This window comes from Anomaloglossus baeobatrachus, chromosome 10 (assembly GCF_048569485.1).
Source record: "Anomaloglossus baeobatrachus isolate aAnoBae1 chromosome 10, aAnoBae1.hap1, whole genome shotgun sequence".
In the NCBI taxonomy this organism is placed as follows: domain Eukaryota; kingdom Metazoa; phylum Chordata; class Amphibia; order Anura; family Aromobatidae; genus Anomaloglossus; species Anomaloglossus baeobatrachus.
Window position 1 is genome coordinate 46,270,550 of NC_134362.1, and position 17,207 is coordinate 46,287,756.

At 43.5% G+C, this 17,207-nt stretch overlaps 5 non-coding genes across 5 annotated transcripts; all 5 read left to right on the forward strand.

Annotated features, from left to right (window-relative positions):
- The first annotated feature begins 1,535 nt into the window (after window positions 1-1,535).
- TRNAV-UAC (transfer RNA valine (anticodon UAC)) lies at window positions 1,536-1,608 on the forward strand. The gene has a single exon. It is a non-coding gene; the product is annotated as a tRNA-Val (tRNA).
- A 2,091-nt stretch (window positions 1,609-3,699) lies between these two features.
- Window positions 3,700-3,772, forward strand: TRNAV-UAC (transfer RNA valine (anticodon UAC)). Its single transcript has one exon. It is a non-coding gene; the product is annotated as a tRNA-Val (tRNA).
- Window positions 3,773-11,376: 7,604 nt separating this feature from the next.
- On the forward strand, window positions 11,377-11,449 carry TRNAV-UAC (transfer RNA valine (anticodon UAC)). Its single transcript has one exon. It is a non-coding gene; the product is annotated as a tRNA-Val (tRNA).
- A 2,916-nt stretch (window positions 11,450-14,365) lies between these two features.
- On the forward strand, window positions 14,366-14,438 carry TRNAV-UAC (transfer RNA valine (anticodon UAC)). The gene has a single exon. It is a non-coding gene; the product is annotated as a tRNA-Val (tRNA).
- Window positions 14,439-16,726: 2,288 nt separating this feature from the next.
- Window positions 16,727-16,799, forward strand: TRNAV-UAC (transfer RNA valine (anticodon UAC)). The gene has a single exon. It is a non-coding gene; the product is annotated as a tRNA-Val (tRNA).
- Window positions 16,800-17,207: the final 408 nt, after the last annotated feature.

Consider the following 17,207-nt stretch of genomic DNA (forward strand, 5'->3'; position numbering starts at 1 on the left):
CCGGCCGATTCTATATCAGTCCTCTATGGTTTATTAACTGTAGATAGATGGAGGATGCCCCCCCCTTCTGCGGAGCCTGGGAACTCGAAGTCCACCTCACTTTCACGCAATAACAATGGGATGTGTTTTTCCTTGTTCCACAAATCTGTAATGGCGACAAAATCTCAGGAGACGAGTTTCAAGATTGTCTCTCGATGGTATCGGGTTCCTGCGGTTCTGCAGAGGTGGTTCCCGGGGAAGTCTAGTCATTGGTGGCGTTGAAGGTTGGAGGAGGATGCCATGTCTCATATATGGTGGTCTTGTCCGACACTTCGAGTGTTCTGGCAGGGGGAACTCGGGTATGGTGTTCTTGTCCGACACTTCGAGCATTCTGGCAGGGGGAACTTGGGTATGGTGGTCTTGTCCAACACTTCGAGCGTTCTGGCAGGGGGAACTCGGGTTTGGTGGTCTTGTCCGACACTTTGAGCGTTTTGGCAGGGGGAACTCGGGACAGTAAAAGAAATCACAGGTCTTTCAGTGCCTGTCTCTTCAAAGGCGGGGCTTCAGTTCATCTTTCCAATGTCCAAGGCCACCTATAAAAAATTTCTGCTAAGGCACCTATTACAAGCAACTAAGACAATAATTCCACATCATTGGAGGTCCCCTGACCCTCCTTCATTAGAGGAATGGTTTGAGAAGATTTCTCTAATTTACTGTATGGAGACCCTGGTGGCGCAATCCTATAAAAAAATAAGCTAGTGCTGCCACCAAATAGTTCCACTGGAAGGCCTTCCTTTCCTCCCCATTATAGCAACCTATCCTGAGATAGGGGTGGCTATCTGAGATACAACTATACCTCAGGGATTCTCAAGGGCTCTTTCTCTGGAGTGGTGATTCCCGTCTTCAGAGTTCTAACAACTTTTTGGATCTGCTCCAGAGGGCGATTCTCTCTCGCTCTCATTCTAGTTACTACATATTTTTTCTCCCTCCTCCTGTTTCTCTCTTCCAAGCTATAGTCACTTAGGCAAGTGTATATGTCAGTGTTGGCACTTCATGTGCTGATTTGTTAAGTGCTCTGTGTTTTCTTAAAAATCAATAAAATCTTACAATTGAAAAAAATTATAGCTGCTGGACAGATTCTCGGCTTCAACGCCCGATGAAGCCATGAAGGTGAATTTTCTTCAGAACATTTTAGTACAAAAATATAATTGAAAATTAAAGGAATGATGTTGAATTCACTCTCAAAAAATATTGTTCCTTTAAAAACAAGACCATTCTCATGGCAAAATAGTCCCATCTGATTTACAGAAAGAACAAACTATGCAGAAAATAACAAACTATGTAGAAAAGAACAAACTATGTAGAAACCAAAGTAACACATTCAATATCAACTTCATTTTAAGGAAAATCACATTGTTGGAAAAAAATAAATAAATGGTGAAATATGTAATAAAAACAAATAATAAACTTGTCATTAACCAAACTTTACATCCAGTAGAAAATCCCTGGCAGTCATTATTCTGCTCTAGAAGCCAACACTCTGCAGCCCTTCATCAGGTTTCATAGTGTAGTGGTTATCACATCTGCTTTACACGCAGAAGGTCCTGGGTTCGATCCCCAGTGAAACCAGCTAGTTTTACGCTTTCATGAACCTGTAATAAAGGTAAACTAATTACGGTATAATAATATTTAATAAAGTTGGTTTTTGTCACTAAAACAGGCTTTGCTGTGTTTTTGCACTTAATCTTTGATTTCTATGGGTGAAAAAATGTAGCAGATGAGCCCGCTTTCCCCCTTTTTTTTTTTTTTTAATTACCCCAGTTTCCAGACCTGGATCGTTACCCAGAGTTCCCTGAGAAATCCAGGCCTAGGGTTGAGGTACTTTTGAACCCATGCAGATCTAGCCTTTACAGTCCAAGTCTGCCCGTCACTACTCCTGAGCCCACAAGCTCACCATGGAACAGCTTGAAATCTTTTTCCAGGTTCCCCTTACCGACCATGACATAAACTTATGTCAAATGTCATGCAGGGATTAACAAGGCAATGTCATTTTTCGGGGTTTTTACATAGTAGTCAAAATTATAGCTGCTAGCCTTCTGTCAGGGTTTGAAGAACTATGCACTGCCTCCTTTAGGCCGGCCGATTCTATATCAGTCCTCTATGGTTTATTAACTGTAGATAGATGGAGGATTCCCCCCCTTCTGCGGAGCCTGGGAACTCGAAGTCCACCTCACTTTCACGCAATAACAATGGGATGTGTTTTTCCTTGTTCCACAAATCTGTAATGGCGACAAAATCTCAGGAGACGAGTTTCAAGATTGTCTCTCGATGGTATCGGGTTCCTGCGGTTCTGCAGAGGTGGTTCCCGGGGAAGTCTAGTCATTGGTGGCGTTGAAGGTTGGAGGAGGATACCATGTCTCATATATGGTGGTCTTGTCCGACACTTCGAGTGTTCTGGCAGGGGGAACTCAGGTATGGTGGTCTTGTCCGACACTTCGAGTATTCTGGCAGGGGGAACTTGGGTATGGTGGTCTTGTCCAACATTTCGAGCGTTCTGGCAGGGGGAACTTGGGATTGGTGGTCTTGTCCGACACTTTGAGCGTTTTGGCAGATGGAACTCGGGTATGGTGGTCTTGTCCGATACTTCGATCGTTCTGGCAGGGGGAACTCGGGACAGTAAAAGAAATCACAGGTCTTTCAGTGCCTGTCTCTTCAAAGGCGGGGCTTCAGTTCATGTTTCCAATGTCCAAGGCCACCTATAAAAAATTTCTGCTAAGGCACCTATTACAAGCAACTAAGACAATAATTCCACATCATTGGAGGTCCCCTGACCCTCCTTCATTAGAGGAATGCTTTGAGAAGATTTCTCTAATTTACTGTATGGAGACCCTGGTGGCGCAATCCTATAAAAAAATAAGCTAGTGCTGCCACCAAATAGTTCCACTGGAAGGCCTTCCTTTCCTCCCCATTATAGCAACCTATCCTGAGATAGGGGTGGCTATCTGGGATACAACTATACCTCAGGGATTCTCAAGGGCTCTTTCTCTGGAGTGGTGATTCCCGTCTTCAGAGTTCTAACAACTTTTTGGATCTGTTCCAGAGGGCGATTCTCTCTCGCTCTCATTCTAGTTACTACATATTTTTTCTCCCTCCTCCTGTTTCTCTCTTCCAAGCTATAGTCACTTAGGCAAGTGTATATGTCAGTATTGGCACTTCATGTGCTGATTTGTTAAGTGCTCTGTGTTTTCTTAAAAATCAATAATATCTTACAATTGAAAAAAATTATAGCTGCTGGACAGATTCTCGGCTTCAACGCCCGATGAAGCCATGAAGTTGAATTTTCTTCAGAACATTTTAGTACAAAAATATAATTGAAAATTACAAGAATGATGTTGAATTCACTCTCAAAAAATATCGTTCCTTTAAAAACAAGACCATTCTCATGGCAAAAAAGTCCCATCTGATTTACAGAAAGAACAAACTATGCAGAAAATAACAAACTATGTAGAAAAGAACAAACTATGTAGAAACCAAAGTAACACATTCAATATCAACTTCATTTTAAGGAAAATCACATTGTTGGAAAAAAAATAAATAAATGGTGAAATATGTAATAAAAACAAATAATAAACTGGTCATTAACCAAACTTTACATCCAGTAGAAAATCCCTGGCAGTCATTATTCTGCTCTAGAAGCCAACACTCTGCAGCCCTTCATCAGGTTTCATAGTGTAGTGGTTATCACATCTGCTTTACACGCAGAAGGTCCTGGGTTCGATCCCCAGTGAAATCAGCTAGTTTTACGCTTTCATGAACCTGTAATTAAGGTAAAATAATTACGGTATAATAATATTTAATAAAGTTGGTTTTAGTCACTAAAACAGGCTTTGCTGTGATTTTGCACTTACTCTTTGATTTCTATGGGTGAAAAAATGTAGCAGATGAGCCTGCTTTCCCCTTTTTTTTTTAATTACCCCAGTTTCCAGACCTGGATTGTTACCCAGAGTTCCCTGAGAAATCCAGGCCCAGGGTTGAGGTACTTTTGAACCCATGCAGATCTAGCCTTTACAGTCCAAGTCTGCCCATCACTACTCCTGAGCCCACAAGCTCACCATGGAACAGCTTGAAATCTTTTTCCAGGTTTCCCTTACCGACCATGACATAAAATTATGTCAAATGTCATGCAGGGATTAACAAGGCAATGTCATTTTTCGGGGTTTTTACATAGTAGTCAAAATTATAGCTGCTAGCCTTCTGTCAGGGTTTGAAGAACTATGCACTGCCTCCTGTAGGCCGGCTGATTCTATATCAGTCCTCTATGGTTTATTAACTGTAGATAGATGGAGGATGCCCCCCCCCCTTCTGCAGAGCCTGGGAACTCGAAGTCCACCTCACTTTCACGCAATAACAATGGGACGTGTTTTTCCTTGTTCCACAAATCTGTAATGGCGACAAAATCTCAGGAGACGAGTTTCAAGATTGTCTCTCGATGGTATCGGGTTCCTGCGGTTCTGCAGAGGTGGTTCCCGGGGAAGTCTAGTCATTGGTGGCGTTGAAGGTTGGAGGAGGATACCATGTCTCATATATGGTGGTCTTGTCCGACACTTCGAGTGTTCTGGCAGGGGGAACTCGGGTATGGTGGTCTTGTCCGACACTTTGAGCATTCTGGCAGGGGGAACTCGGGTATGGTGGTCTTGTCCAACACTTCGAGCGTTCTGGCAGGGGGAACTCGGGTTTGGTGGTCTTGTCCGACACTTTGAGTGTTTTGGCAGATGGAACTCGGGCATGGTGGTCTTGTCCGACACTTCGAACGTTCTGGCAGGGGGAACTCGGGACAGTAAAAGAAATCACAGGTCTTTCAGTGCCTGTCTCTTCAAAGGCGGTGCTTCAGTTCATGTTTCCAATGTCCAAGGCCACCTATAAAAAATTTCTGCTAAGGCACCTATTACAAGCAGCTAAGACAATAATTCCACGTCACTGGAGGTCCCCTGACCCTCCTTCATTAGAGGAATGGTTTGAGAAGATTTCTCTAATTTACTGTATGGAGACCCTGGTGGCGCAATCCTATAAAAAAATAAGCTAGTGTTGCCACCAAATAGTTCCACTGGAAGGCCTTCCTCTCCTCCCCATTATAGCAGACTATCCTGAGATAGGGGGGGCTATCTGGGATACAACTATACCTCAGGGGTTCTCATGGGGCTCGTTCTCTGGAGTGCTGATTCACGTGTCCAGAGTTCTAACAACTTTTTGGATCTGCTCCAGAGGGCGATTCTCTCCCTATCATTCTAGTTGCTACATCTTTTTTCTCCCTCCTCCTGTTTCTCCCTTCCGAGCCATAGGCACTTAGGCAAGTGTATATGTCAGTGTTAGCACTAGAGTTGAGCGCAGTTCTAGGTTTGTGGTTCTCCAGTTCGCGGCTCGAGTGATTTTGGGGGCTGTTCGAGATCGAACTAGAACTCGAGCTTTTTTTGCAAAAGCTCGATAGTTCTAGATACGTTCGAGAACGGTTCTAGCAGCAAAAAATACCAGCTAATTCCTAGCTTGCTTTCCGCTGTAATAGTGTAAGTCACTCTGTGACTCACACTATTATGAAATTTCAGTGTATAGTGTGCGGGAACAGCGCATTCAGATCACTGCTGTATGGATAATGGCGATTTTTTTTTTCCTTGTCTTCCTTCCCTAAGCGCGCGCGTGTAGTGGGGAGGGCCAGCATGTCAGCCAATCCCAGACACACACACAGCTAAGTGGACTTTTAGCCTGAGAAGCAACGGCATGTGTGATAGGATGTCCATGTCACATGTCCCTGCATTATAAAACCTGACATTTTCCTCCAGCACGCCATTATCTGCCTTCTGCGTCCTTGGTGTCAGACATCACTTGCGCAGCTCCGTCCTGAGTCCTAGCGCCGATACTGCTGTATGCACTCCATACACAGCGCTGGACAGCTTAGGGAGAGCACTTTCCATCAGTCCTTTTAAGGGCTCGTACCGGCAGGGTCAGAGCCATAGGTGACAGGTCCTGAAAACAGAGTTTAACAGCTACACAAGATGACAGCGTCTGTGTAGCTAAGGTCAGGGATTTCCTCGCTGCATTTCCCCATTAGGAGGGAATAGAAAGGCAGGCTTCCATTCCTCTACCCAGAGACCCACAACCCTGGCACTGTACCCTCCTTTCCTTTGCACACTCCAACTCATTATAACTAAGCCATTATACTAGCAAACACTGAGTGTACCTAGTGGCATCCTAAACGTGGCTATTGGACTTCTGTATAGTCCCAGTAGTGCACAGATATTTGCAGCACGTTTGCCTGCATTGCACACTCAAACTGATAGTTACTAAGCCATTATACTAGCAAACACTGAGTGAACTTAGTGGCATCCTAAACGTGGCTGTTGGACTTCTCTATTGTCCCACTAGTGCAAAGATATTTGCAGCACGTCTGCCTGCATTGCACACTCAAACTCATTAAAACTAAGCCATTATACTAGCAAACACTGAGTGTACCTAGTGGCATCCTAAACGTGGCTATTGGACTTCTGTATAGTCCCAGTAGTGCAAAGATATTTGCAGCACGTCTGCCTGCATTGCACACTCAAACTCATTGTTACTAAGCCATTATACTAGCAAACACTGAGTGAACCTAGTGGCATCCTAAACGTGGCTATTGGAGTTCTGTATAGTCCCAGTAGTGCACAGATATTTGCAGCACGTCTGCCTGCATTGCACACTCAAACTGATAGTTACTAAGCCATTATACTAGCAATTTATGCTGCCAGTTTAAGGGCCGTAGTTGCATTGTCAGTCCTCTGAGTTGTCATCCCAATCAAACTTGCTTTCTCCCAGCTCTGAAGTCTCCATCAGCCCTGCACAGTATGGTGGAACTGAGATGGCTGAGTCTGCAGAGCTGTTCAGTCACACTATAGCCTGGGAATCAGAGGTCTGCTCCCAAGCTACAGTGAGTACAGACCAGGAAATGGTCTGCAGTGATGCCCAGAACCTTTGTGACTTTGATTCAGGCCGTGAGGACCAAGTTTCTGAGCATAATGTTGACCCTTTGTCACAAACTGTAACACCTGTGGTTATAGACAATGAGGAACATACTGATGAAGATGAGACGCAGATACCCGATTGGGATGACAACTTAAATATTCGGTCAGGGCAAGAAGAGGCTCAGTCTGAGGGGGAGGGGAGTGCAAACACAACAATTGATGATGAAGTTCTAGATCCCACCTACTATCAACCCCCAGTCAGGCACTCGAGGAGGTCAACAGAGGCGGTGGATGAGGATGCAACCGACGACGAAGTTACCTTGCGCCTTCCTGGACAGAGTCGGAGCACTGGTAGCACGTCTACAACTGCATCCTCAGCCACCACTCTGCCTCTGAGCACTAGTCGGGGGGGCTCAGCAGGTCGCATGCCCTCTAAGCCTTGCCTAGCCTGGTCCTTTTTTGACATAGAAAAAGATCGCCCAAATTATGTGATGTGTAAAATTTGTCGTGATTCTGTTAGTAGAGGTCAAAACCTCAGCAGTTTGACAACTTCTTCCATGAATCGTCACATGAATAAATATCATAGGTCCCGGTGGGAAGCTCACTGTGCTGCAATGCGGCCTAGCGGAGCGAACCATCCACGGCCTGCCCCTTCCAGTGCATCCGCGCGCTCTTCATCTTCTAGGACTGTGGGGACAGCTGTCACACCTGGTTTTCCACGCACAACTTCCACCACTGTAACCGCAACAGGCACTGTGCTTGGTAGGTCGTCAGTTGGTTTGGAAGGGGAAACAAGTGAGTGTGTACAGCTCTCTCAGACATCGATAGCACCAACGTTGGATGAAGGCAACATCATGTCTCCGCCTGCACTTTCCTCACAAACCTGCATTTTTCCAGGGACACCCTACTCAACACCGTCTACACACAGCAGCCAGATCTCTGTCCCTCAGATGTGGTCAAATAAAAGGCCATTTCCTGCGACCCATGACAAAGCTAAGAGGTTGACTCTATCCCTCTTTAAGCTCTTGGCTACCGAAATGCTGCCTTTCCGCCTAGTGGACACACAGGATTTTAGAGACCTTATGTCTGTCGCTGTGCCCCAGTCCCAGATGCCTAGTCACCACTACTTCTCTAAAAAAGGTGTGCCCGCGCTACACCAGCATGTCGCACACAACATCACCGCTTCCTTGAGAAACTCTGTGTGTGAACGGGTGCATTTCACCACCGATACTTGGACCAGTAAGCATGGACAGGGACGTTACATGTCGCTGACTGGGCACTGGGTAACTATGGTGATAGATGGTGAAGGGTCTGCTGCACAAGTCTTGCCGTCCCCACGACTTGTGTGTCAATCCTCTGTCTGTCCAAGTTCCGTCACTGCTTCTGCCTCCTCCACCTCATCTGGGTCCTCCACCTCCGCCCCAAGCCTGCCTGGTCAGGCCACCAGCGTTCTCACTGCGCAGAAGGAATCACGCACCCCTCATTACTATGCTGGCAGCAGAGCGCAACGGCATCAGGCGGTCTTTAGCTTGACATGTCTTGGGAATAGGAGTCACACAGCTGAGGAGTTGTGGTCAGCTCTGCGGTCAGAGTTTAATAAATGGTTGTCTCCACTCAACCTGCAGCCTGGTAAGGCCGTGTGCGACAATGCTGCAAACCTGGGTGCGGCCCTTCGCCTGGGCAAGGTGACACACGTGCCTTGTATGGCTCACGTGTTGAACCTTGTCGTTCAGCAATTCTTAACACACTATCCCGGCCTGAATGGCCTTCTGACCAGGGCACGAAAACTGTCTGCTCACTTCCGCCGTTCAACCGCCGCAGCTGAGCGACTTGCATCTCTCCAGAAGTCTTTCGGCCTGCCGGTTCATCGCCTGAAATGCGATGTGGCGACACGCTGGAATTCGACTCTCCACATGTTACAGCGACTGTGGCAGCACCGCCGAGCCCTGGTGCAATACGTCATGACGTATAGCCTGGGCCAACGAGATGCAGAGGTGGGGCAGATCACCCTGATGGAGTGGTCTCAGATCAAGGACCTATGCACCCTTCTGCACAGTTTCGACATGGCGACGAATATGTTTAGCGCTGACAATGCCATTATCAGCATGACAATTCCAGTCATTTACATGCTGGAGCACACGCTAAACACTATTCGGAGTCAGGGGGTGGGACAACAGGAAGGGGAGGAACTACAGGAGGATTCATATGCACAAGGGACAACAACATCACCAAGGTCCAGACGTTCATCATCACCAACGCAGCAGGCATGGGACCATGGGGGACAGGGATCAACAAGGGCGCATAGTAGCAGGCGAAATGTTGAGGAAGGTAAAGGAGAACATGAAGAAATGGAGGACGAACTGTCCATGGACATGGAAGACTCAGCAGATGAGGGAGACCTTGGTCAAATTTCAGTTGAAAGAGGTTGGGGGGAGATGTCAGAGGAAGAAAGAACGGTTAGCACCTCTATGCCACAAACACAGCGTGGACTTGGTCCGCATGGCTGCGCAAGACACATGAGTGCCTTCTTGTTGCACTACCTCCAACATGACCCTCGTATTGTCAAAATTAGAAGTGATGATGAGTACTGGCTTGCCACACTATTAGATCCCCGGTACAAGTCCAAATTTTGTGACATAATTCCAGCCATAGAAAGGGACACACGTATGCAGGAGTATCAGCAGAAGCTGTTACTCGAGCTTAGCTCGGCTTTTCCACCAAACAACCGTGCAGGTGCAGGGAGTGATTCTCCCAGTTGTAAATTGACAAACATGGGACAGTCTCGTCATCTTCAACAGTCTACCCGTACCAGTAGGACTGTATCTGGTGCTGGTAACAGCAATTTTATGGAATCTTTTCATAATTTTTTTAGACCCTCCTTTGCAAGGCCACCAGAGACAACAAGTCTGACACATAGTCAACGGCTGGAGAGGATGATACAGGAGTATCTCCAAATGAACATCAATGCCATGACTTTGCAAATGGAGCCTTGCTCATTTTGGGCTTCAAAAATGGCCAGAGCTCTCCAGTTACGCCTTGGAGATTTTGTCGTGTCCAGCTGCCAGCGTTGTCTCTGAACGTGTCTTCAGTGCTGCTGGGTGTGTGCTGACAGATAAGCGCACGCGTCTGTCCAGTGACAATGTGGACAGACTGACGTTCATCAAAATTAACAAGTCATGGATCCAGAAGGAATTTACTACCCCTGTGTCATCCTGGGGAGAGTAAATGCTTGTGGATTTGGAATGTGCTTGATGCAAATCAAAACATCCTGTTTGCAACTAGGGCACAAGTGCTGCCACTGATAAGGTGTCTGTGTGGCCCAATTTTTGGAAAAAAGGGAGACTCTGCTTGGAGTAACCCTTGCTTGCTGTGTTTTTTAAAAATGATCCAAGATGAACAGAGCTGGGATAAGGAAAGACTTTGCTACCTACCCCGGTGTCATCCTGGGGATGGTTAAGTATGGCGTATTTTTGAATGTGCTTGATGCAAATCTAGTTGTGAAGTGTACAACTGGGGCACAAGTGCTGCCACTGAAGGGGTGTCTGTGTGGCCCAATTTTTGGAAAAAAGGGAGACTCCGCTTGGAGTCACATTGCGGTGTTTTACATGATTTTAGAAGGGCATGCCATGCCTATATCTGTGTCTCGTCCTCTTTTTCCTCGTAACGCTGTTTTGTTTTAACATGAGAATTTGTCCTTGTCACTTTCCCATGTGTTTGTGTTGTGAGTTGTTTGTCACCTTTTGGACACCTTTGAGGGTGTTTTCTAGGTGTTTTTATGTGTTTGTGATTGCCTGCCATTGTTTCCTATGCAGTTCGAGTTCGGTTCGTCAAACGTTCGATGAACCGAACTCGAACGGGAGCTCTGTTCGGCGAACCGACCTCGAGCCGAACCGCGACCGGTTCGCTCATCTCTAGTTAGCACTTCATGTGCTGATTTGTTAAGTGCTCTGTGTTTTCTTGAAAATCAATAAACTCTTAAAATTGAAAAAAATTATAGCTGCTGGACAGACTCTCGGCTTCAACGCCCGATGAAGCCATGAAGGTGATTTTTTTCAAATAATTTTAGTATAAAAATATAATTGAAAATTATAAGAATGATGTTGAATTTACTCTCAAAAATATCAATCCTTTAAAAACAAGACCATTCTCATGGCAAAATAGTCCCATCTGATTTACAGAAAGAACAAACTATGTAGAAAAGAACAAACTATGTAGAAACCAAAGTAACACATTCAATATCAACTTCATTTTAAGGAAAATCACATTGTTGGAAAAAAAAAAAATAAATGGTGAAATATGCAATAAAAACAAATAATAAACTTGTCATTAACCAAACTTTACATCCAGTAGAAAATCCCTGGCAGTCAATATTATGCTCTGGAAGCCAACACTCTGCAGCCCTTCATCAGGTTTCATAGTGTAGTGGTTATCACGTCTGCTTTACACGCAGAAGGTCCTGGGTTCAATCCCCAGTGAAACCATTGAGTTTTACGCTTTCATGAACCTGTAATAAAGCTAAAATAATTATAATAATATTTAATAAAGTTGGTTTTAGTCACCAAAACATGCTTTGTTGTGTTTTTGCACTTACTCTTTAATTTTTATGGGTGAAAAAATGCTGCAGATTTAAAAAAAATAAATAAAAAAATAAAAATAAATAATAAAATAAATAAATAAAACAAAACAATGCTGTTCTTAAATTCAGTCAGGAAAAAAAAGCAAGTGTGTGTATGACAATTCTGAAATCTTATAGTTTGCTATGGTACTGTCAAACACAGCTTCTTTTCTGCAGAAAAAAGACTTCAAAAACACTGTATATGGGCATTTTTATGTGATTTTTCTTGCAGATTTGAATGACTCTGCAAGGCAAAATGCATCCCAGCAAAGTCTATGAGAATCCTGAAGTCCTGTGCACACGTTGCAGATTTTTTTTTCCTTGCAGTTTTTGGTGCAGAAAAAAAAACTGCACCAAACAATTGCCTTGTCAATTGTTTCTTTTTTCCAGCATTTTTCCTAACACAATGCATAAAAAAACTCATAAAAAATGCACATTTTTTCCGCAGCATTTATCCTGCCAAGTGATGCAATTTTTGGTGCAGAAAATTTGCAATGTGGGAACATACCCTTTAGTGTATGTGCACACTTCAAGTATTTGCCTCAGAAATTTCTGCATCTCTTGGCAGGAAAAACATTGCGTAAGGCCTCTTTCACACATCTGTGCAAAACACAAACGTTTTGCACAGTCCACAGTGTGGGTGCTCTCCATGTGCTATCTGTGATAGCACACGGACAGCATGTACTTCTATACTCACCTGTCCCTCATGTTGTTGTCTCCGCTGCTGGTGCTGCTTCTGGGTCCGCGATGCAGTGAATATGCATGAGCATAAATAAGCGTGACCGAGAAGCAAGTGACAGCAGCAGTGGAGACAGGTAAGTATAGAAAATCATTTTATTACATGGAAAGCATGTACTTCTATACTCACCTGTCCCTGATGCTGATGTCTCCTGCGCTGCTGCTGCTTCTGTTTCCGCAATGCAGTGAATATGCATGAGCATAAATAAGCGGGACTGAGAAGCAAGTGACAGCAGCGCCGAAAAGAGCAGCGCTGGAGACCGGTGAGTATAGAAAATCATTTTATTACACGGACAGCATGTACTTCTATACTTACCTGTCCCTGGTGCTGTTGTCTCTGATGCTGCTGCTGCTTCCAGGTCTGCAGTGCAGTGAATATGCATGAGCAAAATGAGCGGGACCCAGAAGCAAGTGACAACAGCGCCAAAGACAGCATCGCTGGAGACAGGTGAATATAGAAAATCAGATTTTGTGACAAATCTCCACTGAGTGCACAGGCCCTTACTAATTTACTCAATGTGTAACATTGGCTGTAGCAGTTTATCATGTTTGTACCAAAAAAAAGGCTTTGGGATTTTATACCGTGTTAGTAATAATAGCTGCTGAATAGACGGAAAGTCCCGGCTTTTATGGCCGATGAAAACATTTCAACTGGAAAGAAAATTATCTGACATTACAATGATCGTGTTAAATTCACTCTCAAAATATATCATTCCTCTAAGCGCAAGATTATAAAATTTTGCACAGACACCTCATGTGACCCAGGGAACGTCGTAGACTATGTTTTGACAGGAAAATTTAACCCCGCACTTTACAGTTACTCTCCAAAAAGCATGCCTTCATTAAAGTAAATGGAGCCTAGAACTACAGGTTATTAGTAGGAGCTGTGATTGGTTGCTATAGGAACAAAAGACATTTATAGTATAAGAAGCTTATATGTGAGGTAATAAGATGTCGGTGGGGAGATGGATAGAGAGAGACAGACAGAGACAAATGGTGAAAGAGACAGACAGAGACAGACGGTGAAAAAGACAGACAGAGACAGACGGGGAAAGAGACAGACAGAGACAGACCTGGAAAGAGACAGATGGGGAAAGAGACAGACAGACATGCAGACAGGGACAGAGACAGGCAGACAGGGAAGGAGGAGACAGCCAGAGAGACAGACAAAGATTGATGGGGAAAGACACAGACCTTGATAGAAACAGACGGGGAAAGAGACAGAGAAATAGAGACAGACAAAGACAAGCAGACAGGGAAAGAGACAGACAGGAAAAGACACAGACAAAGTGACGGGGAGACAGACGGGGAAAGAGACAGACCTGGGAAAGAGACAGACCTGGAAAGAGACCGATGGGGAATAAAACAGAGAGATAGAGACAGACAAAGAAAGAGACAGAGACAGGCAGACGAGGAAAGAGGCAGACCTGGAAAGAGACAGACCTGGAAAGAGGCAGACCTGGCAAGAGACAGACCTGAAAAGAGACAGACCTGGAAAGAGACAGACCTGGAAAGAGACAGACCTGGAAAGAGACAGACAGAGACAGACGGGGAAAGAGACAAACCTGGAAAGAGACAGACGGAGCATATTATTTGGCCAATTTAGTTAAATCTGTGTGGAATATCTGTGGTGTTGAAATATATGTTGTGAAATGCTTCTATTAGCTTAGTTTTTGCCTTTTAATAATTACATTTCTATCTATTTGTTTTGTGGTTTTGGTGTGCAGAATACATTTTTGTTAATACATTCTATTTAGTTAACAGCAGTTATTAACCCGGGTGAAGCCGGGTAGTACAGCTAGTATGTATATATATATATGAAATTCAATATATATACAGTATATATATACATATTGAATCTAGTATATATACATACAGTATGCAATATACATGTGTGTGTATATATATATATATATATATATATATATATATATATATATATATATGTATATATATGTATATATATACTTTATTGCACACTGTGTGTATATACAGTGTAAGTATATATATAAATAAACAGCCAACACCCTGCAACTTTTCATCAGGTTTCATAGTGTAGCGGTCATCACGTCTGCTTTACACGCAGAAGGTCCTGGGTTCGATCCCCAGTGAAACCATTAAGGAAAGGTGTCGTGGATTTATATAATCCAAACAATGATTACTTGTAAGATAACATGCAGTTATAATGTTATCTTGCTTTAAATAAAGATGTCTTTCAGTTTTTATAATGCTGGAAAGCTGGCAATGGAGGCTGCCATTTTACATTCCAAGTTTTAGCACGACAGGGCTCAATTTACAGCACCTCATGGACATAGGCGACAGTAGTTGGATTCCGACCCCTTTAGTTTTATTACAACTGAAATGGTAACGCCTATGTGGGCTGCCCAATTCACAGCCGTGGGTGTGTTCAGCCGCCATTTTTCCATAGCCCATGCTTTCGACTGAGCTTCCTTTTTCCCCTACAGCCAGGATCTGAAAGACCAAGCAGTACCATCCGAACAGATCCTAGAACAGTAACGTTTTAGCCACCAAAACAGGTTTTTCTGTGTTTTTGCACTTTCTCTTTGATTTCTATGGGTGAAAAAATGCTGCAGATTTTAAAATAATGTTTAATGAGCCTGCTTTCCCCTTTTTTTTTTTTTTTAATTACCCCCAGTTTCCAGAGCTGAATCGTTACCCAGAGTTCCCTGAGAAATCCAGGCCCAGGGTTGAGGTACTTTTGAACCCATGCAGATCTAGACTTCACAGTCTAAGTCTGCCCATCACTACTCCTGAGACCACAAGCTCACCATGGAACAGCTTGAAATCTTTTTCCAGGTTCCCCTTACCGACCATGACATAAACTGATGTCAAATGTCATGAAGGGATTAAGAATGCAATGTCATTTTTGGGGGTTTTTACATAGTAGTCAAAATTATAGCTGCTAGCCTTCTTTCAGGGTTTGAAGAACTATGCACTGCCTCCTCTAGGCCGGCCCATTCTATATCAGTCCTCTATGGTTTATTAACTGTAGATAGATGGAGGATGTCCCCCCCCTTCTGCGGAGCCTGGGAACTCGAAGTCCACCTCACTTTCACGCAATAACAATGGGATGTGTTTTTCCTTGTTCCACAAATCTATAATAGTGACAAAACCTCAGGAGACGAGTTTCAAGATTGTCTCTCGATTGTTATCGGGTTCCTGCGGTTCTGCAGAGGTGGTTCCCGAGGATGTCTAGTCTTTGCTGGCATTGGAGGAGGGTACCATGTCTCATATATGGTGGTCTTGTCCGACACTTCGAGCGTTCTGGCAGGGGGAACTCAGGTATGGAGGTCTTGTCTGACACGTCGAGTGTTCTGGCAGGGGGAACTCGGGATAGTAAAAGAAATCACACATCTTTCGGTGCCTGTCTCTTCGGAGGCGGTGCTTCAGTTCATGTTTCCAATGTCTAAGGCCACCTATAAAAAATCTCTGCTAAACCATCTATTACAAACAACTAAGACAATAATCAATCCTGCATCATTGGAGGTCCTCTGACCCTCCTTCATTAGAGGAATGGTTTGAGAAGATTTCTTTAATTTATGGTATGGAGACCCTGGTGGCGCAATCCCATCAAAAATAGGTTAGTGTTACTATTAAATAGTTCCACTGGAAGACCTTCCTCTCCTCCCCATTATAGCAGCCTATCCTGAGATACGGGTGGCTATCTGGGATACAACTATACCTCTGGGGCTCTCATGGGGCTCGTTCTCTGGAGTGCTGATTCACGTGTTCAGAGTTCTAACAACTTTTTGGATCTGCTCCAGCGGGCGATTCTCTCTCCCTCTCATTCTAGTTGCTACATCTTTTTTTCTCCCTCCTCCTGTTTCTCTGTTCCGAGCTATAGGCACTTGGGCAAGTGTATATGTCAGTGTTGGCACTTCATGTGCTGATTTGTTAAGTGCTCTGTGTTTTCTTGAAAATCAATAAAATCTTAAAATTGAAAAAAATTCTAGCTGCTGGATAGACTCTCGGCTTCAACGCCCAATGAAGCCATGAAGGTAATTTTTTTTTTCAAAACATTTTAGTACAAAAATATAATTGAAAATTACAAGAATGATGTTGAATTCACTCTCAAAAAATATCATTCCTTTAAAAACAAGACCATTCTCATGGCAAAATAGTCCCATCTGATTTACAGAAAGAACAAACTATGTAGAAAAGAACAAACTATGTAGAAAAGAACAAACTATGTAGAAACCAAAGTAACACATTCAATATCAACTTCATTTTAAGGAAAATCACATTGTTAGAAAAAAAAAAAATTGGTGTAATATGTGATAAAAACAAATAATAAAATTGTCATTAACCAAACTTTACATCCAGTAGAAAATCCCTGGCAGTCATTATTCTGCTCTAGAAGCCAACACTCTGCAGACCTTCATCAGGTTTCATAGTGTAGTGGTTATCACGTCTGCTTTACACGCAGAAGGTCCTGGGTTCGATCCCCAGTAAAACCAATTAGTTTTACACTTTCATGAACCTGTAATAAAGGTAAAATAATTATAATACTATTTAATAAAGTTGGTTTTAGTCACCAAAACAGGCTTTGCTGTGTTTTTGCACTTACTCTTTAATTTCTATGGGTGAAAAAATGCTGCAGATTTAAAAAAATAAATAAATAAATAAAAAAAATAAATAAAACAAAACAATGCTGTTCTTAAATTCAGTCAGGGGAAAAAAAGCAAGTGTGTGTATGACATTTCTGAAATCTTATAGTTTGCTATTGTACTGTCAAATAGCTTCTTTTCTGCAGAAAAAGCACTTCAAAAACAGTATATGGGCATTTTTATGTGATTTTTCTTGCAGATTTGAATCAATCTGTAAGGGAAAATGCATCCCAGCAAAGTCTATGACAATCCTGAAGT